The sequence below is a fragment of the Anomaloglossus baeobatrachus genome, chromosome 7, assembly GCF_048569485.1.
Source record: "Anomaloglossus baeobatrachus isolate aAnoBae1 chromosome 7, aAnoBae1.hap1, whole genome shotgun sequence".
In the NCBI taxonomy this organism is placed as follows: domain Eukaryota; kingdom Metazoa; phylum Chordata; class Amphibia; order Anura; family Aromobatidae; genus Anomaloglossus; species Anomaloglossus baeobatrachus.
Genome location: NC_134359.1, coordinates 224777759 through 224803112, shown reverse-complemented (window position 1 = coordinate 224803112; position 25354 = coordinate 224777759). Strand labels below are relative to the sequence as shown.

The 25354-nt window shown below is 62.6% G+C and overlaps 1 long non-coding RNA gene across 1 annotated transcript in view; it reads left to right on the top strand.

Annotated features, from left to right (window-relative positions):
* The first annotated feature begins 6714 nt into the window (after positions 1-6714).
* Positions 6715-25354, top strand: part of LOC142246087 (uncharacterized) — a 34866-nt gene continuing 16226 nt past the window's right edge. The window contains exons 1-2 of the long non-coding RNA XR_012724865.1: positions 6715-6751; positions 7299-7423. This is a non-coding gene — a long non-coding RNA (uncharacterized LOC142246087). The remainder of the gene's footprint in view (positions 6752-7298; positions 7424-25354) is intronic.

Here is a 25354-nt window from a genome sequence, read left to right as displayed (position 1 = left end):
GTCTAATGTCCATTCCTTGTGCTCTTTAGCCCAAACAAGTCTGTTCTGCTTGCTGCCTGTCCTTAGCAGTGGTTTCCTAGCAGCTATTTTAACATGAAGGCCTGCTGCACAAAGTTTCCTCTTAACAGTTGTTCTAGAGATGAGAAGGTGTGTCCAAACTTTTGGTCTGTGCTCTCTCTCTCTCTCTCTGTGTATATATATATATATATATATATATATACACATACACCTTAGATCGCGTTGTCAAAAACTGACAGTGCGATTTTAATGGCCGCGGCGGAGATTGCGTTGTTCCCCTCCACCATCGACAGCCATGTGACGTGATCACGGGGTGCCAATGTATTGTCATGGTAGCTCAAGATTCAAAAAATAAGCCATCACTGAGCCCTAGATACCGAAAAATGAGAACACTACGGGTCTCGAAAAATGGTGACAAAAATGCGAATTGTTTTGTTTTTTGGAAAACGTTCTCAATTGTTTTTCACCACGTAGGTAAAAGTAAACCTATACATGTTTTGTATCTACAAACTCGTACAAACCTTAGACATCATACGGATACATCAGTTTTACCATATAGTGATCATGGTGAATAAAAAAGAACCAAAACCACTGTGGAATTCCACTGTTTTTCACCATTCTTCCACATTTGGATTTTTCCCATTTTCCAGTACACTATATAGTAAAACTAATGGTTTCATTCAAAAGTACAACTCGTCTCTCTAAAAAAATAAGCCCTCATATGGCAAGATTGATGGAAAATAAAAAAAAGTTATGGCTCTTGGTAGAAAGGGAGGAAAAAACGAAAATGAAACATGGGAAATTGCCTGGAGGTGAAGAAGTTAAAACACTAAATATTGATAAATAGGGTCAAAGCAAAAATTCCATAATACAATCTTTTTTTTTATATTGAAGACTTAGGTACAAAAACACATTGAGCACAGAACACATGCGGCTCCTACATTTCGGACTTTCTCCTTAGTCACAGCCCCCAGTACATTAGATGCATATAAAACAAAGCAAAAATGGCATGAATAAATATGAAACCATCACTTGTACCAGAGAATCCGATAGTTTTCCTCTTAAAACCCCGAAGTGACCACCAATATGTATTTTAACTATCCTGGGATATAAGAAAATAGCTTCCCTGAAAGGATATTATGGCCGACACCCCGCTACATCAGCCACAATCGGTGTTGGCCCAAACCATGGCTGTTTAACATGCCGCACAGTTCAGACATGGGAATGTCCCCTTACGTTGTGTGCTAAGGAATGTTTGTCTCTGTACTTTTTTGATCCCCACATCTGCTCTTACCAGAGTCTTTCAGGTTCCGTGGGCGTCTTGAGGGTATGACCTTGTTAATAATGGCCAATGCTTATTGATGATACTGTATATCTTAGGGACTGTAGGATGGTGTTCATGTACAAATGGGATTCTGTCTGTTGTTCATTTCATTAGTGGGGTTGTTGGTGTCTGTAATGCCCTTGTGTATTCCTCTTGTAGTAGTTTTTTTGGGTATTTCCATTCGAGAAATTTCTCAGACATCTCATCAAGTCTCTGAGGTAACAAATTTCTATCGGAGACAATACGGGTCACTCGTTTGAATTGTGATCTTGGTAGACGATTTTTCAGGGATGTGTGATGGCAACTATCATATTGTAGCAAACAATTGCGATCTATTTGTTTTTGGAAGAGGTCTGTGGTGATATGGCCCTCACTTGATTTCAAGATCTTTTTGTTTAGAAAACTGATTTCTCTATCATGGTAGTTGATTGTGAATTTTAGTTCTAGCCATATGTTATTGATGTCCATGAAGAATGATGTAAGGTCACTCTGACTGCTCTTCCAAATACAAAACACATAGTCGAGAAAACTATTCCAACATATGATGTTAGCCTTGAAGAGTAGATGGTCATATATGAAATGTCTCTAAAAGTAGTCCATGTACAGGTTTGCGTACGCAGGAGCTACATTCGAGCCCATTGCGGTCCCGTAAACCTGTACATAGAAATCATTCCCAAAAATGAAATAGTTTTCCTTCAGGACAATCCTCAGTAATTCCAAACACAGATTCCGGGAATCAATATTCATTCCCGAGTCTTCCAGAGCGATTGAAATAGCTCTAATCCCTTTGTCATGGGAAATTGAAGTGTATAGGCTGTGGACATCCAAAGTCACAAGGAGACTGTCTGGTGGGATATTCCCGATTGAATTGAGTTTCTTAAGGAAATCACCTGTATCAAGGAGAAAGGCTCTAGTGTTTCTAGTCAGAGGTGTTAGGGGTGCTTCACACATAGCGAGATCACTACCGAAATCGCTGCTACGTCACGGTTTTGGTGACGCAACAGTGCCCTCATTAGCGATCTCGCTGTGTGTGACACTGAGCAGCGATCTTGCCCCTGCTGTGAGATCGCTGCTCGTTACACACAGCCCTGGTTCGTTTTTTTATTGTCGCTCTCCCACTGTGACGCACACATCGCTGTCTGTGACAGCGAGAGAGCGACGAAATGAAGCGAGCAGAGAGCAGGAGCCGGCATCTGGCAGCTGCGGTAAGCTGTAACCAGGGTAAACATCGGGTAACCAAGGTGGTTACCCGATATTTACCTTCGTTACCAGCCTCCGCCGCTCTCACACTGTCTGTGCTGCCGGCTCCTGCTCTCTGCACATGTAGCTGCAGTACACATTGGGTTAATTAACCCGATGTGTACTGTAGCTAGGAGTGCAGGGAGCCAGCACTAAGCAGTGTGCGCTGCTCTCTGCACATGTACAGTAGCTGCAGTACACATTGGGTTAATTAACCCGATGTGTACTGTAGCTAGGAGAGCAGGGAGCCAGCGCTAAGCAGTGTGCGCGGCTCCCTGCTCTCTGCACATGTAGCGACGTTATGATCGCTGCTGCGTCGCTGTGTTTGACAGCTAAGCAGCGATCATAACAGCGACTGATTAGGTCGCTGTTACGTCACAGAAAATGGTGACGTAACAGTGACGTCGTTATCGCTGTCGCTATGTGTGAACCCAGCCTTAGTATTTTTTTTTTCAAGGTATTTGGATAAGGGGGCCAAGATTGAGTCAGTTGAAGCCACTATTAGCCTGCCTGGTGGATTAACTAGGGTTTTATGAACTTTGGGCAGGACATATATAACTGGTGTAATCGGGTGGCTATTAGATAGGTATGTACTCATTTTGGAGTCTATTACACCTTTGTGTTGGTATATTGATAGAATGTTCTGGATTTTTTATGAATCTAAAAATCAGGATCTTTATTGATTTTCTTATAAGTATCAGTGTCATTGAGCTGCCTCAATATTTCATTCATATAGTCTACAGTGTTCATGACCACTATACTGCCACCTTTGTCTTCCAGTTTGATCCTAATGTTCTTGTTCTGGTGTAGGTTATTGAGTGCCTGTTTCTCTGATATATTCAAGTTATTATGTGTTGGAAAGAAACCTATTCTAGTTTCATGTATATGAGATTTAACATCTTTATCTAGGAGTGAGATCAATATTTCAGCAGGATGAAAGGTTTTAGGAGGTGTGAAATTACTTTTCTTGTATAATCCAAGATCACTAATCATCATACCATTAGTTAGTTGAACCATCACTTGTTTGTGATGATGAATCTCTTTGTGCAACACCAAAATGGGTTTTGAGTCTAATGCGTCTATACAATTGTTGTAGAACATTTTCAAGTTTAAATGAGTCCCATTGTGTTGTAGGGCAAAAAGAGAGACCTTTGTTGAGAACACTTAATTCATCTGTGAGAAGAGTATGGTTAGATAAATTCAGTACTAAGTTGGGACCCCTACCTGGGATCTGGTGGTCATCCTGTGTCCTCCGTCGTAACCTCGACCGCCTCGTTGGTTTCTTGGTTTTCTCTGACCTAAAAAAAAAAAAGAGCCGGTGCTCGTGCCAGCGTCAGTGCTGGATTTGCTGTCCGAGCTGTGCAAATCGCCAAATGTTGTTGAATGGGACCAAGGTCTTCGGGTTCCAATCACTGATGATTCTTTCCATCGATAGACCTGGTTGGTGGCATAATTCTCGTTATCTCTTTGAAATTTTCTCCTTTTCTCTTCCAGAGTTTTCTTAAAGCTTGATATTATTGTCTCAGTCCGTTTTTTTAGGTCTGTCAAGTCTGCAGGGGACAAAGTACTTGTAAGCTGTTCCTCAATTGTTTTAATCTTTTCTTTAGAGTATTTTATTGCTTCTTGTAGATGTTCAACCGTTAATATTATTAGGTCGAATGATCATTCATTCAAAATTTGTTTGAACTTTAGACAAAATTGTTCATTATCCGAAAAGAGGGTCGATCGTAGATTGCATCTCAGACCTCGTGGTATTTTACCCTGGTGGTGGTACTCTGCCAATTTTGCATAGTGTAATTCCAGTGAGATGTTCCTGTGATGGAGTCTTCAGAAAATCAGTAGACCTCTTCCAAAAACCAATAGATCGCAATTGTTTGCTACTGTTAAAAATATACTCTTAAATATATTTTTCTTCAAATAAGTGATAAGACGCATGAAAGATGGACTACAAAATGTGTAAAAAATAAATGTATTTTATATCTAATAAAATGGTTGTCAAATTCAGTTACAGAAAGGAAAAATAATATTCTTGTTTGCTTACGTAAAAAGTTAATAATAGTCTATTCTAATCAATAGAAATATTCATCCATCTTTCCTTGGTTCCTGAATGGAGTCATGTTGTAGGCCTGACAGCCTGTGTCTTGCTTCGTCTTGGGTGAATGGGCTGGATGGATCAGCTTCGACATGTGTGGATTGACTCCCGGAGCAGGAGTGAGAGCCCCCTCGCCCCCCACCATTTGTCATTATACATGCAGCTGTCCAAACCCATATAGGGAGATTTTGCTGAACACCTGAGGTCACTCACTAGCAGCTTGCAAAGAATATATATGTACCATGCTATGTCAGCATCTATCTATATTCAGTACAGATATTCAATACAGATACAGTCAGGGCCAGAAATATTTGGACAGTGACACAAGTTTTGTTATTTTAGCTGTTTACAAAAACATGTTCAGAAATACAATTATATATATAATATGGGCTGAAAGTGCACACTCCCAGCTGCAATATGAGAGTTTTCACATCCAAATCGGAGAAAGGGTTTAGGAATCATAGCTCTGTAATGCATAGCCTCCTCTTTTTCAAGGGACCAAAAGTAATTGGACAAGGGACTCTAAGGGCTGCAATTAACTCTGAAGGCGTCTCCCTCTTAAAAGGTCTGGGGTTGATTACAGGTGTGTGATTTTGCATTTGGAAGCTGTTGCTGTGACCAGACAACATGCGGTCTAGGGAACGCTCAATTGAGGTGAAGCAGAACATCCTAAGGCTGAAAAAAAAGAAAAAATCCATCAGAGAGATAGCAGACATGCTTGGAGTAGCAAAATCAACAGTCGGGTACATTCTGAGAAAAAAGGAATTGACTGGTGAGCTTGGGAACTCAAAAAGGCCTGGGCGTCCACGGATGACAACAGTGGTGGATGATCGCCGCATACTTTCTTTGGTGAAGAAGAACCCGTTCACAACATCAACTGAAGTCCAGAACACTCTCAGTGAAGTAGGTGTATCTGTCTCTAAGTCAACAGTAAAGAGAAGACTCCATGAAAGTAAATACAAAGGGTTCACATCTAGATATAAACCATTCATCAATTCCAAAAATAGACAGGCCAGAGTTAAATTTGCTGAAAAACACCTCATGAAGCCAGCTCAGTTCTGGAAAAGTATTCTATGGACAGATGAGACAAAGATCAACCTGTACCAGAATGATGGGAAGAAAAAAGTTTGGAGAAGAAAGGGAACGGCACATGATCCAAGGCACACCACATCCTCTGTAAAAGATGGTGGAGGCAACGTGATGGCATGGGCATGCATGGCTTTCAATGGCACTGGGTCACTTGTGTTTATTGATGACATAACAGCAGACAAGAGTAGCCGGATGAATTCTGAAGTGTACCGGGATATACTTTCAGCCCAGATTCAGCCAAATGCCGCAAAGTTGATTGGATGGCGCTTCATAGTACAGATGGACAATGACCCCAAGCATACAGCCAAAGCTACCCAGGAGTTCATGAGTGCAAAAAAGTGGAACATTCTGCAATGGCCAAGTCAATCACCAGATCTTAACCCAATTGAGCATGCATTTCACTTGCTCAAATCCAGACTTAAGACGGAAAGACCCACAAACAAGCAAGACCTGAAGGCTGCAGCTGTAAAGGCCTGGCAAAGCATTAAGAAGGAGGAAACCCAGCGTTTGGTGATGTCCATGGGTTCCAGACTTAAGGCAGTGATTGCCTCCAAAGGATTCGCAACAAAATATTGAAACTAAAACTTTTTTTTGGGGGTTGGTTTATTTGTCCAATTACTTTTGACCTCCTAAAATGTGGAGTGTTTGTAAAGAAATGTGTACAATTCCTACAATTTCTATCAGATATTTTTGTTCAAACCTTCAAATTAAACGTTACAATCTGCACTTGAATTCTGTTGTAGAGGTTTCATTTCAAATCCAATGTGGTGGCATGCAGAGCCCAACTCGCAAAAATTGTGTCACTGTCCAAATATTTCTGGACCTAACTGTATCTATAAATATTGGGAGTATTTTCAGTGTTCCCATGTAGCAGAGCTGACTCTGCTTCCCCCCGCCCCCATGTTTCGATTTTCCAGTATGTTGGTCTGTCACTGACTGGTGTTTTCTGTTGCAGGGGTTGGAGCATAGTGAAAGGTCTGCAGCCTCCAGTAAGTCAGAATGAAATTATTGCAGCCGCTCAGGTCATTGTTTGTTTTTGTTTTGTTATATTATATCTATATCAGATGCCAAAAATTGTTCTTTTTATTCTTTGTAGATTCACACAAGGCAGATACTAAATCTCGCTGCCCTACATGTGAATGGGACAAATCTGCCGAGTACAAGGACCCGTTGTAAAAGAGGTTCAATATGGCCGACCCCATATATTATATTTTTTTCTTGCACTCCTCTGTTTGATTAGGGGAGTCTCATTCAATTTCAATTTTCAAATCAATTTTAAAAATAAATAAATAAATTTATATGCCCCACACCATTGAATAACAGGTCTGATTTTGCTATCTAACTTTTACACCGGAGCCGTGTATCCTGAGCTGAATGATGCTGGGTTACAGGCGTGTAGACCCTAGTAAGCGGGAGAGGGGGATCTTACTTTGGTGAAGCTGCTTTGTTCCTTCATCATTTTACATTTTGAATTCCATCTGCTTCAGTTCAGTAGTTTCCAGAAATTGACTTTCTTACCTTTGTCGTCCGTTGCAGATAAGTTCACGGATTCGCCCATCGCCATAAACTCCAACGTGAACGGGGAACACAAAGATAAGGTGTTGATGAGCTGGGACGGACGAAAAGACAACAGCGACGACTATGACATGGATTCTGATATGGTAAGTGCTCCGTTAAGCGCGATAACACATGGGGCCCCCGAGTGTCAGTCAGAGCTTGAGTGCAAAGGTGGTCCTTGACGAACAAGGCCCCTCCGTGGGTGGAGCGGAGAGCGGTGTTGGCCCTTGACGAACGGGCCCCTTCCGTGGGTGGCACGAGGAGCGGGGGTGGCCCTTGACGAACAGGGCCCTCCGTGGGTGGTGCGGGGATCAGGGGTGACCCATAACGAACAGGGAACGGGCCCCTCCGTGGGTGGTGCAGGGAGCGGGGGTGGCCCTTGACGAACGGGGCCCCACCGTGGGTGGCGTGGGGAGCGGGGGTGGCTCTTGACAAACGGGGCCCCTCTGTGGGTGCCGCGGAAAGCGGGGCTGGCCCTTGACGAACGGGGACCCTCCGTGGGTGGCGCGGGGAGCGGGGGTGGCCCTTGACGAACGGGGACCCTCCGTGGGTGGCGCTGGGAGCGGGGGTGGCCGTTGACGAACGGGGCCCCTCTGTGGGTGGCGCGAGGAGCAGGGGTGGCCCTTGACGAACAGGGCCCCTCCGTGGGTGGCGCAGGAAACGGGGGTGGCCCTTGATGAACGGGGCCCCTCCGTTGGTGGCGCTGGGAGCGGGGGTGGCCCTTGACTAACAGGGCCCCTCCGTGGGTGGCGTGGGGAGCGGAGGTGGCCCTTGACGAACGGGGCCCCACCGTGGGTGGCGTGGGGAGCGGGGGTGGCCCTTGACGAACGGGGCCCCTCCGTGGGTGCCGCGGAAAGCGGGGCTGGCCCTTAACGAACGAGGCCCATCCGTAGGTGGCACTGGTAGCAGGGGTGGGCCTTGACGAACGGGGCCTCTCCGTGGGTGGTGCGGGGAGTGGGAATGGTCCTTGACGAATGGAGCCCCTCCGTGGGTGGCTCGAGGAGCGGGTGTGGCCCTTGACGAACGGGGCCCCTCCGTTGGTGGCGTGGGGAGCAGGGGTGGCCCTTGATGAACGGGGCCCCTCTGTGGGTGGCGCGGGGAACGGGGGTGGCCCTTGACGAACGGGGCCGCTCCGTGGGTGGTGCAAGGAGCGGGGGTGGCCCTTCACGAATGGTGCCCCTCCGTGAGTGGCGCGGGAAGCGGGGGTGGCCCTTGACGAACGGGGCCCCTCCGTGGGTGGTGCGGGGAGCAAGGGTGGCCCTTGACAAACGGGGCACCTCCAAGGCCGGCGCAAGGATCGGGGGTGGCCCTTGACGAACGGGGCCCCTCCGTGGGTGGCGCGGTGAGTGGGGGTGGCCCTTGATGAGCGGAGCCCCTTCGTGGGTAGCGCAGGGAGCGGGGGTGGCCCTTGATGAACAGGGCCCCTCCGTGGGCGGCGCGGTGAGCGGGGGTAGCCCTTGATGAACGGGGCCCCTCTGTGGGTGGCGCGGGGAGCGGGGGTGGCCCTTGACGAACGGGGCCCCTCTGTGGGTGGCGCGGGGAGCGGGGGTGGCCCTTGACGAACGGGGCCCCTCTGTGGGTGGCGCGGGGAACAGGGGTGGCCCATGACGAACGGGGCCGCTTCGCGGGTGGCCCTTGACGAATGGTGCCCCTCCGTGGGTGGCTCGGGGAGTGGGAATGGCCCTTGATGAACGGGACCCCTCCTTGGGTGGTGCGGAGAGCGAGGGTGGCCCTTGACTAACGGGGCCCCTCCGTGGGTGGCGCGGGGAACAGGGGTGGCCCTTGACGAACAAGGCCCCTGTGTGGGTGGCGCGGGGAGTGGGATTGGCCCTTGACAAATGGGGCCCCTCCGTGGGTGACACGGGGAGTGCCCTTTATGAACGTGGCCCCTCCGTGGGTGGCGCGTGCAGCTGGGGTGGCCCTTGATGAACAAGGCCCCTCCGTGGGTGACGCGGGGATCGGGGGTGGCCCTTGACGAATGGGACCCCTCCGTGGTTGGCGCGGGGAGCGGGAGTGGCCCTTGATGAACGGGGCCCCTCCGTGGGTGGCACGGGGAGCGTGGCTGGTCCTTGACAAACAGGGCCCCTCCGTGGGTGGCACGAGGAACGGGGGTGGCCCTTGACGAACGGGGCCGCTTCGTTGGCGGCGCAAGGATTGGGGGTGGCCCTTGATGAACGAGGCCCCTCTGTGGGTGGCGCGGGCAGTGGGGGTGGCCCTTGACGAACGGGGCCCGTCCGTGGGTGGCGCGGGGAGCGGGGTTGGCCCTTGATGAACAGGGCCCCTCCGTGGGGAGCGGGGGTGGCCCTGGACGAACGCGGATCCTCCGTGGGTGGCGCAGGAAGTGGGAGTGGTCCTTGACAAATGGGGCTCCTCTGTGGGTGGCGCGGAGAGCGGGGGTGGCCCTTGACGAATGGAGCCCCTCCGTGTGTGGCGCTGGGAGCGGGGTTGGCCCTTGACGAACGGGGCCCCTCCGTGGGTGGCACGGGGAGCGTGGGTGGCCCTTGACAAACAGGGCCCCTCCGTGGGTGGCACGAGGAGCGGGGGTGGCCCTCGATGAATGGTGCCCCTTCGTGGGTGGCGCGGGGATCGGGGGCGGCCCTTGACGAATGGGGCCCCTCCGTGGGTGGTGCGGGGAGCAGGAATGGCCCTTGACGAACAGGGCCCCTCCATGGGCGGCTCGGGGAGCGGAAGTGGCCCTTGACGAACGGGGCCCCTCCGTGGGTGGTGCGGGGAGTGGGAATGGTCCTTGACGAATGGAGCCCCTCCGTGGGTGGCGCGAGGAGCGGGGTTGGACCTTGACGAACGGGGCCCCTCCGTGGGTGGCGCGGGGAGCGGGGGTGGCCCTTGACGAACGGGGCCCCTCCGTAGGCGGCGCAAGGATTGGGGGTGGCCCTTGATGAACGAGGCCCCTCTGTGGGTGGCGCGGGGAGCGGGGTTGGCCCTTGATGAACAGGGCCCCTCCGTGGGCAGCGTGGGGAGCGGAGGTGGACCTTGACAAACGGGAGTCCTCCGTGGGTGGCGCAGGGAGTGGGAATGGTCCTTGACGAATGAAGCTCCTCTGTGGGTGGCGCGGAGAGCGGGGGTGGCCCTTGACGAATGGGGCCCCTCCGTGTGTGGCGCTGGGAGCGGGTTTGGCCTTTGACGAACGGGGCCCCTCCGTGGGTGGCGCAGGTAACGGGTGTGGCCCTCGACGAACGGGACCGTTTCGTGGGTGGCGCAAGAAGCGGGGGTGGCCCTTGACGAATGGTGCCCCTCCGTGGGTGGCGCGGGGAGTGGAGGTGGCCCTTGACGAATGGGGCCCCTCCGTGGGTGGCGTGGGGAGCGGGGGTGGCCCTTGACGAACGGGGCCCCTTTGTGGGTGGCGCGGGGAGTGGGGGTAGCCCTTGACGAACGTGGCCCCTCCGTGGGTGACCCGGGGAGTGGGGGTGGCTCTTGACGAACGAGGCCCCTCCGTGGTTGGCACGGGGAGCGGGGGTGGCCCTTGACGAACAGGGCCCCTCCATGGGCTGCACGGGGAGCGGGGGTGGCCCTTGATGAACAGGGACCCTCCGTGGGCGGCGCGGGGAGCGGGAGTGGCCCTTGACGAACGTGGCCCCTCCGTGGGTGGTGCGGGGAGCGGGGGTGGCCCTTGACGATCCGGGCCCCTCCGTGGGTGGCGCGGGTAACAGGGGTGGCCCTTGTTGAACGGGGCCGCTCCGTGGGTGACGCGGGGAGGGGAGGTGGCCCTTGACGAACGGGGCTCCTCCGTGAGTGGCGCGGGGAGCGGGGGTGGCCCTTGACGAACGGGGCCCCTCCGTGGGTGATGCAAGGAGCGGGGTGGCCCTTCACGAACGGGGCCCCTCCGTGGGTGGTGCGGGGAGCGGGAGTGGCCCTTGACGAACGGGGCCCCTCCTTGGGTGGTACGGGGAATGGGAATGGAACTTGAGGAACTGGGCCTCTCCGTGGGTGGCGTGGGGAACAGGGGTGGCCCTTGACGAACGGGGCCGCTCCGTGGGTGGTGCAAGGAGCGGGGGTGGCCCTTGACGAATGGTGCCCCTCCGTGAGTGGCTCAGGGAGCGGGGGTGGCCCTTGACGAACGGGGCCCCTCCGTGGGTGGCCGTTGACAAACGGGACTCCTCCGTGGGTGGCGCGTGGAACGGGGGTGGCCCTTGACGAATGGGGCCGCTCTGTGGGTGGCGCAAGGAGCGGGGGTGGTCCTTGACGAATGGAGCCCATCCGTGGGTGGCGCGGGGAGCGGTGGTGGCCCTTGACGAACGGGGCCTCTCCGTGGGTGGTGCGGGGAGCAGGGGTAGTGCTTGACAAACAAGGCCCCTCCGAGGCCGGCGCAATGATCGGGGGTAGCCCTTGACGAACGGGGCCCCTCCGTGGGGAGCGTGGGTGGCCCTGGACGAACGGGGATCCTCCGTGGGTGGCGCGGGGAGTGGGAATAGTCCTTGACGAATGGGGCTCCTCTGTGGGTGGCGCGGAGAGCGGGGGTGGCCCTTGACGAATGGGGCCCCTCCGTGTGTGGCGCTGGGAGCGGGGTTGGCCCTTGACGAACGGGGCCCCTCCGTGGGTGGCACGGGGAGCGGTGCCCCTCCGTGGGTGGCACGGGGATCGGGGGTGGCCCTTGACGAATGGGGCCCCTCCGTGGGTGGTGCGGGGAGCGGGAATGGCCCTTGACGAATGGAGCCTCTCCGTGGGTGGCGCGAGGAGCGGGGGTGGACCTTGACGAACGGGGCCCCTCCGTGGGTGGCGCGGGGAGCGGGGGTGGCCCTTGACGAACGGGGCCCCTCCGTAGGCGGCACAAGGATTGGGGGTGGCCCTTGATGAACGAGGCCCCTCTGTGGTTGGCGCGGGCAGTGGGGGTGGCCCTTGACGAACGGGGCCCGTCCGTGGGTGGCGCGGGGAGCGGGGTTGGCCCTTGATGAACAGGGCCCCTCCGTGGGCAGCGTGGGGAGCGGGGGTGGCCCTTGACGAACGGGGATCCTCCGTGGGTGGCGCGGTGAGTGGGAATGGTCCTTGACGAATGGGGCTCCTCTGTGGGTGGCGCGGAGAGCGAGGGTGGCCCTTGACAAATGGGGCCCCTCCGTGTGTGGCGCTGGGAGCGGGGTTGGCCTTTGACGAACGGGGCCCCTCTGTGAGTGGCGCAGGTAACGGGTGTGGCCCTCGACGAACGGGACCGTTTCGTGGGTGGCGCAAGAAGCGGGGGTGGCCCTTGACGAATGGTGCCCCTCCGTGGGTGGCGCGGGGAGTGGAGGTGGCCCTTGACGAATGGGGCCCCTCTGTGGGTGGCGTGGGGAGCGGGGGTGGCCCTTGACGAACGGGGCCCCTTTGTGGGTGGTGCGGGGAGTGGGGGTAGCCCTTGACGAACGGGGCTCCTCCGTGGGTGGTGCAAGGGTCGTGGGTGGCCCTTGACGAACGTGGCCCCTCCGTGGGTGACCCGGGGAGTGGGGGTGGTCCTTGACAAACAGGGCTCCTCCGTGGGTGGTGCAGGGAGCGGGGGTGGCCCTTGACGAACGGGGCCCCTCCGTTGGTGGCGCTGGGAGCGGGGGTGGCCCTTGACGAACAGGGCCCCTCCGTGGGTGGCGCGGGGAGCGGAGGTGGCCCTTGACGAATGGGGCCCCACCGTGGGTGCTGCGGAAAGCGGGGCTGGCCCTTGACGAATGGGGACCCTCCGTGGGTGGCGCGGGGAGCGGGGGTGGCCGTTGACGAACGGGGCCCCTCTGTGGGTGGCGCGAGGAGCAGGGGTGGCCCTTGACGAACAGGGCCCCTCTGTTGGTGGCGCAGGAAACGGGGGTGGCCCTTGACGAACGGGGCCCCTCCGTGGGTGGCGCAGGAAACGGGGCGGCACTTGACGAACGGGGCCCCTCCGTTGGTGGCGCTGGGAGCGGGGGTGGCCCTTGACGAACAGGGCCCCTCCGTGGGTGGCGCAGGGAGCGGAGGTGGCCCTTGACGAACAGGGCCCCACCGTGGGTGGCGTGGGGAGCGGGGGTGGCCCTTGACGAACGGGGCCCCTCCATGGGTGCCGCGGAAAGCGGGGCTGGCCCTTGACGAACGGGGACCCTCCGTGGGTGGCGCGGGGTGCGGGGGTGGCCCTTGACGAACGAGGCCCATCCGTAGGTGCCACTGGTAGCAGGGGTGGCTGTTGACGAACAGGGCCCCTCCGTGGGTGGCGCGGGCAACGGGGTTGGCCCTTGACGAACAGGGCCCCTCCATGGGTGGTGCAGGAAACGGGGGTGGCCCTTGACGAACGGGGCCCCTCCGTTGGTGGCGCTGGGAGCGGGGGTAGCCCTTGACGAACAAGGCCCCTCCGTTGGTGGCGCAGGAAACGGGGGTGGCCCTTGACGTACGGGGCCCCTCCGTGGGTGGCACGGGGAACGGGATTGGCCCTTGATGAACGGGGCCCCTCCGTGGGTGGCGCAAGAAACGGGGGTGGCCCTTGACGAACGGGGCCCCTCCGTTGGTGGCGCTGGGAGCGGGGGTGGCCCTTGACGAACAGGGCCCCTCTGTGGGTGGCGCGGGGAGCGGAGGTGGCCCTTGACGAACGGGGCCCCACCGTGGGTGGCGTGGGGAGCTGGGCTGGCCCTTGACGAATGGGGACCCGCCGTGGGTGGCGCGGGGAGCGGGGGTGGCCCTTGACGAACGAGGCCCATCCGTAGGTGGCACTGGTAGCAGGGGTGGCCGTTGATGAACAGGGCCCCTCCGTGGGTGGCGCGGGAAACGGGGTTGGCCCTTGACGAACAGGGCCCCTCCGTGGGTGATGCAGGAAACGGGGGTGGCCCTTGACGAACGAGGCCCCTCCGTTGGTGGCGCTGGGAGCGGGGGTGGCCCTTGATGAATAGGGCCCCTCTGTGGGTGGCGCGGGGAACGGAGGTGGCCCTTGACGAACGGGGCCCCACCGTGGGTGGCGCGGGGAGTGGAGGTGGCCCTTGACGAATGGGGCCCCTCCGTGGGTGGCGTGGGGAGCGGGGGTGGCCCTTGACGAACGGGGCCCCTTTTTGGGTGGCGCGGGGAGTGGGGGTAGCCCTTGACGAACGGGGCCCCTCCGTGGGTGGCGCAAGGATCGGGGGTGGCCCTTGACGAACGTGGCCCCTCCGTGGGTGACCCGGGGAGTGGCGGTGGCTCCTGACGAACGGGGCCCCTCCGTGGTTGGCACGGGGAGCGGCGGTGGCCCTTGACGAACAGGGCCCCTCCATGGGCGGCACGGGGAGCGGGGGTGGCCCTTGATGAACAGGGACCCTCCGTGGGCGGCGCGGGGAGCGGTTGTGGCCCTTGACGAACGTGGCCCCTCCGTGGGTGGCGCGGGGAGCGGGGATGGCCCTTGACGAACGGGGCCCCTCCGTGAGTGACTTAAGGAGCGGGGTGGCCCTTGACGAACGGGGCCCTTCCGTGGGTGACGTAAGGAGCGGGGTGGCCCTAGACGAACGGGGCTCCTCCGAGGGTGGCGTGGGGAGCGGGGGTGGCCCTTGACGAACGGGGCCCCTCCGTGGGTGCCGCGGAAAGCGGGGCTGGCCCTTGACGAACGGGGACCCTCCGTGGGTGGCGCGGGGAGCGGGGGTGGCCCTTGACGAACGAGGCCCATCCGTAGGTGGCACTGGTAGCAGGGGGGGCCGTTGATGAACAGGGCCCCTCCGTGGGTGGCGCGGGAAACGGGGTTGGCCCTTGACGAACAGGGCCCCTCCGTGGGTGATGCAGGAAACGGGGGTGGCCCTTGACGAACGAGGCCCCTCCGTTGGTGGCGCTGGGAGCGGGGGTGGCCCTTGATGAATAGGGCCCCTCTGTGGGTGGCGCGGGGAACGGAGGTGGCCCTTGACGAACGGGGCCCCACCGTGGGTGGCGCGGGGAGTGGAGGTGGCCCTTGACGAATGGGGCCCCTCCGTGGGTGGCGTGGGGAGCGGGGGTGGCCCTTGACGAACGGGGCCCCTTTTTGGGTGGCGTGGGGAGCGGGGGTGGCCCTTGACGAACGGGGCCCCTCCGTGGGTGGCGCAAGGATCGGGGGTGGCCCTTGACGAACGTGGCCCCTCCGTGGGTGACCCGGGGAGTGGGGGTGGCTCTTGACGAACGGGGCCCCTCCGTGGTTGGCACGGGGAGCGGGGGTGGCCCTTGACGAACAGGGCCCCTCCATGGGCGGCACGGGGAGCGGGGGTGGCCCTTGATGAACAGGGACCCTCCGTGGGCGGCGCGGGGAGCGGTTGTGGCCCTTGACGAACGTGGCCCCTCCGTGGGTGGCGCGGGGAGCGGGGATGGACCTTGACGAACGGGGCCCCTCCGTGAGTGACATAAGGAGCGGGGTGGCCCTTGACGAACGGGGCCCTTCCGTGGGTGACGTAAGGAGCGGGGTGGCCCTAGACGAACGGGGCTCCTCCGTGGGTGGTGCGGGGAGTGGGAGTGGCCCTTGACGAACAGGGCCCCTCCATGGGCGGCTCGGGGAGAGGGGGTGGCCCTTGACGAACGGGGCCCCTCCGTGGGTGGTGCGGGGAGTGGGAATGGTCCTTGACGAATGGAGCCCGTCCCTGGTTGGCGCGAGGAGCGGGGGTGGCCCTTGACGACCGGGGCCGCTTCGTGGGTGGCGCGGGGAGCGGGGGTGGCCCTTGACGAACGGGGCCCCTCCGTAGGCGGCACAAGGAATGGGGGTGGCCCTTGATGAACGAGGCCCCTCTGTGGGTGGCGCTGGCAGTGAGGGTGGCCCTTGACGAACGGGGCCCGTCCGTGGGTGGCGCGGGGAGCGGGGTTGGCCCTTGATGAACAGGGCCCCTCCGTGGGCAGCGTGGGGAGCGGGGGTGGCCATTGACGAACGGGGATCCTCCGTGGGTGGCGCGGGGAGTGGGAATGGTCCTTGATGAATGGGGTTCCTCTGTGGGTGGCGCGGAGAGCGGGGGTGGCCCTTGACAAATGGGGCCCCTCCGTGTGTGGCGCTGGAAGCGGGGTTGGCCTTTGACGAACAGGGCCCCTCCGTGGGTGGCGCAGGTAACGGGTGTGGCCCTCGACGAACGGGACCGTTTCGTGGGTGGCGCAAGAAGCGGGGGTGGCCCTTGACGAATGGTGCCCCTCCGTGGATGGCGCGGGGAGTGGAGGTGGCCCTTGACGAATGGGGCCCCTCCGTGGGTGGCGTGGGGAGCGGGGGTGGCCCTTGACGAACGGGGCCCCTTTGTGGGTGGCGCAGGGAGTGGGGGTAGCCCTTGACGAACGGGGCCCCTCCGTGGGTGGCGCAAGGATCGGGGGTGGCCCTTGACGAACGTGGCCCCTCCGTGGGTGACCCGGGGAGTGGGGGTGGTCCTTGACAAACAGGGCTCCTCCGTGGGTGGTGCAGGGAGCGGGGGTGGCCCTTGACGAACGGGGCCCCTCCGTTGGTGGCGCTGGGAGCGGGGGTGGCCCTTGACGAACAGGACCCCTCCGTGGGTGGCGCGGGGAGCGGAGGTGGCCCTTGATGAATGGGGCCCCACCGTGGGGAGCGGGGGTGGCCCTTGACGAACGGGGCCCCTCCGTGGGTGCTGCGGAATGCGGGGCTGGCCCTTGACGAACGGGGACCCTCCGTGGGTGGCGCGGGGAGCGGGGGTGGCCCTTGACGAACGAGGCCCATCCGTGGGTGGCACTGGTAGCAGGGGTGGCCGTTGACGAACCGGGCCCCTCTGTGGGTGGTGCGAGGAGCAGGGGTGGCCCTTGACGAACAGGGCCCCTCCGTGGGTGGCGCAGGAAACGGGGGTGGCCCTTGACGAACGGGGCCCCTCCGTGGGTGGCGCAGGAAACGGGGGTGGCCCTTGACGAACGGGGCCCCTCCGTTGGTGGCGCTGGGAGCGGGGGTGGCCCTTGACGAACAGGGCCCCTCCGTGGGTGGCGCGAGGAGCGGAGGTGGCCCTTGACGAACGGGGCCCCACCGTGGGTGGCGTGGGGAGCGGGGGTGGCCCTTGACGAACGGGGCCCCTCTGTGGGTGCTGCGGAAAGCGAGGCTGGCCCTTGACGAACGGGGACCCTCCGTGGGTGGTGCGGGGAGCGGGGGTGGCCCTTGACGAACGAGGCCCATTTGTAGGTGGCACTGGTAGCAGAAGTGGCCGTTGACGAACAGGGCCCCTCCGTGGGTGGTGCAGGAAACGGGGGTGGCCCTTGACGAACAGGGCCCCTCCGTGGGTGGTGCAGGAAACGGGGGTGGCCCTTGACGAACGGGGCCCCTCCGTTGGTGGCGCTGGGAGCGGGGGTGGCCCTTGACGAACAAGGCCCCTCCGTTGGTGGCGCAGGAAACGGGGGTGGCCCTTGACGTACGGGGCCCCTCCGTGGGTGGCACGGGGAACGGGATTGGCCCTTGACGAACGGGGCCCCTCTGTGGGTGACACGGGGAGCGGGGTTCGCCCTTGACGAACGGGGCCCCTCCGTGGGTGGCGCGGGGAGCGGGGTTCGACCTTGACGAACGGGGCCCCTCCGTGGGTGACGCGAGGAGCAGGGGTGGCCCTTAACGAACGGGGCCACTTAGTGGGTGGCGCGGGGAGCGGGGGTGGCCCTTGGCGAACGGGGCCCCTCCGTGGGTGACGCGAGGAGCAGGGGTGGCCCTTAACGAACGGGGCCCCTTAGTGGGTGGCGCGGGGAGCGGGGGTGGCCCTTGACGATTCGGGCCCCTCCGTGGGTGGCGCGGGGAACGAGGGTGGCCCTTGTTGAACGGGGCCGCTCCGTGGGTGGCGCAAGGAGTAGGGGTGGCCCTTGACGAATGGTGCCCCTCCGTGAGTGGCGTGGGGAGCGGGGGTGGCCCTTGACGAACGGGGCCCCTCCGTGGGTGCTGCGGAAAGCGGGGCTGGCCCTTGACGAACGGTGACCCTCCGTGGGTGGCACTGGTAGCAGGGGTGGCCGTTGACGAACGGGGCCCCTCTGTGGGTGGCGCGAGGAGCAGGGGTGGCCCTTGACGAATGGTGCCCCTCCGTGAGTGGCGTGGGGAGCGGGGGTGGCCCTTGACGAACAGGGCCCCTCCGTGGGCGGCGTGGGGAGCGTGGGTGGCCTTTGACGAACGGGGCCCCTCCGTGGGTGACGCGGGGAGGGGGGGTGGCCCTTGATGAACGGGGCTCCTCCGTGGGTGGCGCGGGGAGTGGGGGTAGCCCTTGATGAACGGGGCCCCTCCGTGGGTGACGCGAGGAGCAGGGGTGGCCCTTAACGAACAGGGCCCCCTTAGTGGGTGGCGCGGGGAGCGGGGGTGGCCCTTGACGATTGGGGCCCCTCCGTGGGTGGCGCGGGGAACGGGGGTGGCCCTTGTTGAACGGGGCCGCTCCGTGGGTGGCGCAAGGAGTAGGGGTGGCCCTTGACGAATGGTGCCCCTCCGCGAGTGGCGTGGGGAGCGGGTGTGGCCCTTGACGAACAGGGCCCCTCCATGGGTGGCGCGGGGAGCGGGGGTGGCCCTTGACAAACAAGGCCCCTCTGTGGGTGGCGCGGGGAGTGGGATTGGCCCTTGACAAATGGGGCCCCTCCGTGGGTGACACGGGGAGTGCCCTTTATGAACGTGGCCCCTCCGTGGGTGGCGCGTGCAGCGGGGGTGGCCGTTGATGAACAAGGCCCCTCCGTGGGTGACGCGGGGATCGGGGGTGGCCCTTGACGAATGGGACCCCTCCGTGGTTGGCGCGGGGAGCGGGAGTGGCCCTTGACGAACGGGGCCCCTCCGTGGGTGGCACGGGGAGGGGGGGTGGCACTTGACGAACGGGGCTCCTCCGTGGGAGGCGCGGGGAGTGGGGGTAGCCCTTGACGAACGGGGCCCTCCGTGGGTGACGCAAGGAGCGGGGTGGGCCTTGACGAACGGGGCCCCTCCGTGGCTGACGCAAGGAGCGGGGTGGCCCTTGACGAACGGGGCCCCTCCGTGGGTGGTGCGGGGAGCGGGAGTAGCCCTTGACAAACAGGGCCCCTCCATGGGCGGCTCGGGGAGAGGGGGTGGCCCTTGACGAATGGAGCCCCTCCGTGGGTGGCGCGAGGAGCGGGTGTGGCCCTTGACAAGCGAGTCCCCTCCGTGGGTGGCGTGGGGAGCAGGGGTGGCCCTTGATGAACGGGCCCCTCCGTGGGTGGCGCTTGGAACGGGGGTGACCCTTGACGAACGGGGCCGCTCCGTGGGTGGTGCAAGGAGCGGGGGTGGCCCTTGACGAACGGTGCCCCTCCGTGATTGGCGCGGGAAGTGGGGTGGCCCTTGACAAACGGGGCCCCTCCGTGGGTGGCGCGGGGAGCAAGGGTGGCCCTTGACGAACGGGACTCCTCCGTGGGTGGCGCGGGGAATGGGGGTGGCCCTTGACGAACGGGGCCGCTCTGTGGGTGGCGTGGGGAGCGGGGGTGGCCCTTGACGAACGGGGCCCCTTTTTGGGTGGCGCGGGGAGTGGGGGTAGCCCTTGACGAACGGGGCCCCTCTGTGGGTGGCGCAAGGATCGGGGGTGGCCCTTGACGAACGTGGCCCCTCCGTTGGTGACCCGGGGAGTGGCGGTGGCTCTTGACGAACGGGGCCCCTCCGTGGTTGGCACGGGGAGCGGGGGTGGCCCTTGACGAACAGGGCCCCTCCATGGGCGGCACGGGGAGCGGGGGTGGCCCTTGATGAACAGGGACCCTCCGTGGGCGGCGCGGGGAGCGGTTGTAGCCCTTGACGAACGTGGCCCCTCCGTGGGTGGCGCGGGGAGCGGGGATGGCCCTTGATGAACGGGGCCCCTCCGTGAGTGACTTAAGGAGCGGGGTGGCCCTTGACGAACGGGGCCCTTCCATGGGTGACGTAAGGAGCGGGGTGGCCCTAGACGAACGGGGCTCCTCCGTGGGTGGCGTGGGGAGCGGGGGTGGCCCTTGACGAACGGGGCCCCTCCGTGGGTGCCGCGGAATGCGGGGCTGGCCCTTGACGAACGGGGACCCTCCGTGGGTGGCGCGGGGAGCGGGGGTGGCCCTTGACGAACGAGGCCCATCCGTAGGTGGCACTGGTAGCAGGGGTGGCCGTTGATGAACAGGGCCCCTCCGTGGGTGGCGCGGGAAACGGGGTTGGCCCTTGACGAACAGGGCCCCTCCGTGGGTGATGCAGGAAACGGGGGTGGCCCTTGACGAACGAGGCCCCTCCGTTGGTGGCGCTGGGAGCGGGGGTGGCCCTTGACGAATAGGGCCCCTCTGTGGGTGGCGCGGGGAACGGAGGTGGCCCTTGACGAACGGGGCCCCACCGTGGGTGGCGCGGGGAGTGGAGGTGGCCCTTGACGAATGGGGCCCCTTTTTGGGTGGCGCGGGGAGTGGGGGTAGCCCTTGACGAACGGGGCCCCTCCGTGGGTGGCGCAAGGATCGGGGGTGGCCCTTGACGAACGTGGCCCCTCCGTGGGTGACCCGGGGAGTGGGGGTGGCTCTTGACGAACGGGGCCCCTCCGTGGTTGGCACGGGGAGCGGGGGTGGCCCTTGACGAACAGGGCCCCTCCATGGGCGGCACGGGGAGCGGGGGTGGCCCTTGATGAACAGGGACCCTCCGTGGGCGGCGCGGGGAGCGGTTGTGGCCCTTGACGAACGTGGCCCCTCCGTGGGTGGCGCGGGGAGCGGGGATGGACCTTGACGAACGGGGCCCCTCCGTGAGTGACATAAGGAGCGGGGTGGCCCTTGACGAACGGGGCCCTTCCGTGGGTGACGTAAGGAGCGGGGTGGCCCTAGACGAACGGGGCTCCTCCGTGGGTGGTGCGGGGAGTGGGAGTGGCCCTTGACGAACAGGGCCCCTCCATGGGTGGTGCGGGGAGTGGGAATGGTCCTTGACGAATGGAGCCCGTCCCTGGTTGGCGCGAGGAGCGGGGGTGGCCCTTGACGACCGGGGCCGCTTCGTGGGTGGCGCAGGGAGCGGGGGTGGCCCTTGTCGAACGGGGCCCCTCCGTAGGCGGCACAAGGAATGGGGGTGGCCCTTGATGAACGAGGCCCCTCTGTGGGTGGCGCTGGCAGTGAGGGTGGCCCTTGACGAATGGGGCCCGTCCGTGGGTGGCGCGGGGAGCGGGGTTGGCCCTTGATGAACAGGGCCCCTCCGTGGGCAGCGTGGGGAGCGGGGGTGGCCATTGACGAACGGGGATCCTCCGTGGGTGGCGCGGGGAGTGGGAATGGTCCTTGATGAATGGGGTTCCTCTGTGGGTGGCGCGGAGAGCGGGGGTGGCCCTTGACAAATGGGGCCCCTCCGTGTTTGGCGCTGGAAGCGGGGTTGGCCTTTGACTAACGGGGCCCCTCCGTGGGTGGCGCAGGTAACGGGTGTGGCCCTCGACGAACGGGACCGTTTCGTGGGTGGCGCAAGAAGCGGGGGTGGCCCTTGACGAATGGTGCCCCTCCGTGGGTGGCGCGGGGAGTGGAGGTGGCCCTTGACGAATGGGGCCCCTCCGTGGGTGGCCCTTGACGAACGGGGCCCCTTTGTGGGTGGCGCAGGGAGTGGGGGTAGCCCTTGACGAACGGGGCCCCTCCGTGGGTGGCGCAAGGATCGGGGGTGGCCCTTGACGAACGTGGCCCCTCCGTGGGTGACCCGGGGAGTCGGGGTGGTCCTTGACAAACAGGGCTCCTCCGTGGGTGGTGCAGGGAGCGGGGGTGGCCCTTGACGAACGGGGCCCCTCCGTTGGTGGCGCTGGGAGCGGGGGTGGCCCTTGACGAACAGGACCCCTCCGTGGGTGGCGCGGGGAGCGGAGGTGGCCCTTGACGAATGGGGCCCCACCGTGGGGAGCGGGGGTGGCCCTTGACGAACGGGGCCCCTCCGTGGGTGCTGCGGAATGCGGGGCTGGCCCTTGACGAACGGGGACCCTCCGTGGGTGGCGCGGGGAGCGGGGGTGGCCCTTGACGAACGAGGCCCATCCGTGGGTGGCACTGGTAGCAGGGGTGGCCGTTGACGAACGGGGCCCCTCTGTGGGTGGTGCGAGGAGCAGGGGTGGCCCTTGACGAACAGGGCCCCTCCGTGGGTGGCGCAGGAAACGGGGGTGGCCCTTGACGAACGGGGCCCCTCCGTGGGTGGCGCAGGAAACGGGGGTGGCCCTTGATGAACGGGGCCCCTCCGTTGGTGGCGCTGGGAGCGGGGGTGGCCCTTGACGAACAGGGCCCCTCCGTTGGTGGCGCGAGGAGCGGAGGTGGCCCTTGACGAACGGGGCCCCACCATGGGTGGCGTGGGGAGCGGGGGTGGCCCTTGACGAACGGGGCCCCTCTGTGGGTGCTGCGGAAAGCGAGGCTGGCCCTTGATGAACGGGGACCCTCCGTGGGTGGTGCGGGGAGCGGGGGTGGCCCTTGATGAACGAGGCCCATCCGTAGGTGGCACTGGTAGCAGAAGTGGCCGTTGACGAACAGGGCCCCTCCGTGGGTGGTGCAGGAAACGGGGGTGGCCCTTGACGAACAGGGCCCCTCCGTGGGTGGTGCAGGAAACGGGGGTGGCCCTTGACGAACGGAGCCCCTCCGTTGGTGGCGCTGGGAGCGGGGGTGGCCCTTGACGAACAAGGCCCCTCCGTTGGTGGCGCAGGAAACGGGGGTGACCCTTGACGTACGGGGCCCCTCTGTGGGTGGCACGGGGAACGGGATTGGCCCTTGACGAACGGGGCCCCTCTGTGGGTGACACGGGGAGCGGGGTTCGCCCTTGACGAACGGGGCCCCTCCGTGGGTGGCGCGGGGAGCGGGGTTCGACCTTGACGAACGGGGCCCCTCCGTGGGTGGCGCGGTGAGCGGGGGTGACTCTTGATGAACGGGGCCCCTCCGTGGGTGACGCGAGGAGCAGGGGTGGCCCTTAACGAACGGGGCCCCTTAGTGGGTGGCGCGGGGAGCGGGGGTGGCCCTTGACGATCCGGGCCCCTCCGTGGGTGGCGCGGGGAACGAGGGTGGCCCTTGTTGAACGGGGCCGCTCCGTGGGTGGCGCAAGGAGTAGGGGTGGCCCTTGACGAATGGTGCCCCTCCGTGAGTGGCGTGGGGAGCGGGGGTGGCCCTTGACGAACGGGGCCCCTCCGTGGGTGCTGCGGAAAGCGGGGCTGGCCCTTGACGAACGGTGACCCTCCGTGGGTGGCACTGGTAGCAGGGGTGGCCGTTGACGAACGGGGCCCCTCTGTGGGTGGCGCGAGGAGCAGGGGTGGCCCTTGACGAATGGTGCCCCTCCGTGAGTGGCGTGGGGAGCGGGGGTGGCCCTTGACGAACAGGGCCCCTCCGTGGGCGGCGCGGGGAGCGTGGGTGGCCTTTGACGAACGGGGCCCCTCCGTGGGTGACGCGGGGAGGGGGGGTGGCCCTTGATGAACGGGGCTCCTCCGTGGGTGGCGCGGGGAGTGGGGGTAGCCCTTGATGAACGGGGCCCCTCCGTGGGTGACGCGAGGAGCAGGGGTGGCCCTTAACGAACAGGGCCCCTTAGTGGGTGGCGCGGGGAGCGGGGGTGGCCCTTGACGATTGGGGCCCCTCCGTGGGTGGCGCGGGGAACGGGGGTGGCCCTTGTTGAACGGGGCCGCTCCATGGGTGGCGCAAGGAGCAGGGGTGGCCCTTGACGAATGGTGCCCCTCCGTGAGTGGCGTGGGGAGCGGGTGTGGCCCTTGACGAACAGGGCCCCTCCATGGGCGGCGCGGGGAGCGGGGGTGGCCCTTGACAAACAAGGCCCCTCTGTGGGTGGCGCGGGGAGTGGGATTGGCCCTTGACAAATGGGGCCCCTCCGTGGGTGACACGGGGAGTGCCCTTTATGAACGTGGCCCCTCCGTGGGTGGCGCGTGCAGCGGGGGTGGCCGTTGATGAACAAGGCCCCTCCGTGGGTGACGCGGGGATCGGGGGTGGCCCTTGACGAATGGGACCCCTCCGTGGCTGACGCAAGGAGCGGGGTGGGCCTTGACGAACGGGGCCCCTCCGTGGCTGACGCAAGGAGCGAGGTGGCCCTTGACGAACGGGGCCCCTCCGTGGGTGGTGCGGGGAGCGGGAGTAGCCCTTGACAAACAGGGCCCCTCCATGGGCGGCTCGGGGAGAGGGGGTGGCCCTTGACGAATGGAGCCCCTCCGTGGGTGGCGCGAGGAGCGGGTGTGGCCCTTGACGAGCGAGTCCCCTCCGTGGGTGGCGTGGGGAGCAGGGGTGGCCCTTGATGAACGGGGCCCCTCCGTGGGTGGCGCTTGGAACGGGGGTGGCCCTTGACGAACGGGGCCGCTCCGTGGGTGGTGCAAGGAGCGGGGGTGGCCCTTGACGAATGGTGCCCCTCCTTGAGTGGCGCGGGAAGTGGGGTGGCCCTTGACGAATGGGACCCCTCCGTGGTTGGCGCGGGGAGCGGGAGTGGCCCTTGACGAACGGGGCCCCTCCGTGGGTGGCACGGGGAGGGGGGGTGGCCCTTGACGAATGGGGCTCCTCCGTGGGAGGCGCGGGGAGTGGGGGTAGCCCTTGACGAACGGGGCCCTCCGTGGGTGACGCAAGGAGCGGGGTGGGCCTTGACGAACGGGGCCCCTCTGTGGCTGACGCAAGGAGCGGGGTGGCCCTTGACGAACGGGGCCCCTCCGTGGGTGGTGCGGGGAGCGGGAGTAGCCCTTGACAAACAGGGCCCCTCCATGGGCGGCTCGGGGAGAGGGGGTGGCCCTTGACGAATGGAGCCCCTCCGTGGGTGGCACGAGGAGCAGGGGTGGCCCTTGACGAGCGAGTCCCCTCCGTGGGTGGCGTGGGGAGCAGGGGTGGCCCTTGATGAACGGGGCCCCTCCGTGGGTGGCGCTTGGAACGGGGGTGGCCCTTGACGAACGGGGCCGCTCCGTGGGTGGTGCAAGGAGCGGGGGTGGCCCTTGACGAATGGTGCCCCTCCGTGAGTGGCGCGGGAAGTGGGGTGGCCCTTGACAAACGGGGCCCCTCCGTGGGTGGCGCGGGGAGCAAGGGTGGCCCTTGACGAACGGGACTCCTCCGTGGGTGGCGCGGGGAATGGGGGTGGCCCTTGACGAACGGGGCCGCTCTGTGGGTGGCGCAAGGAGCAGGGGTGGTCCTTGACGAATGGAGCCCCTCCGTGGGTGGCGCGGGGAGCGGGGTTGGCCCTTGAAGAACGGGGCCCCTCCGTGGGTGGTGCGGGGAGCAGGGGTGGTCCTTGACAAACGGGGCACCTCCAAGGCCGGCGCAAGGATCTGGAGTGGCCCTTGACGAACGGGGCCCCTCCG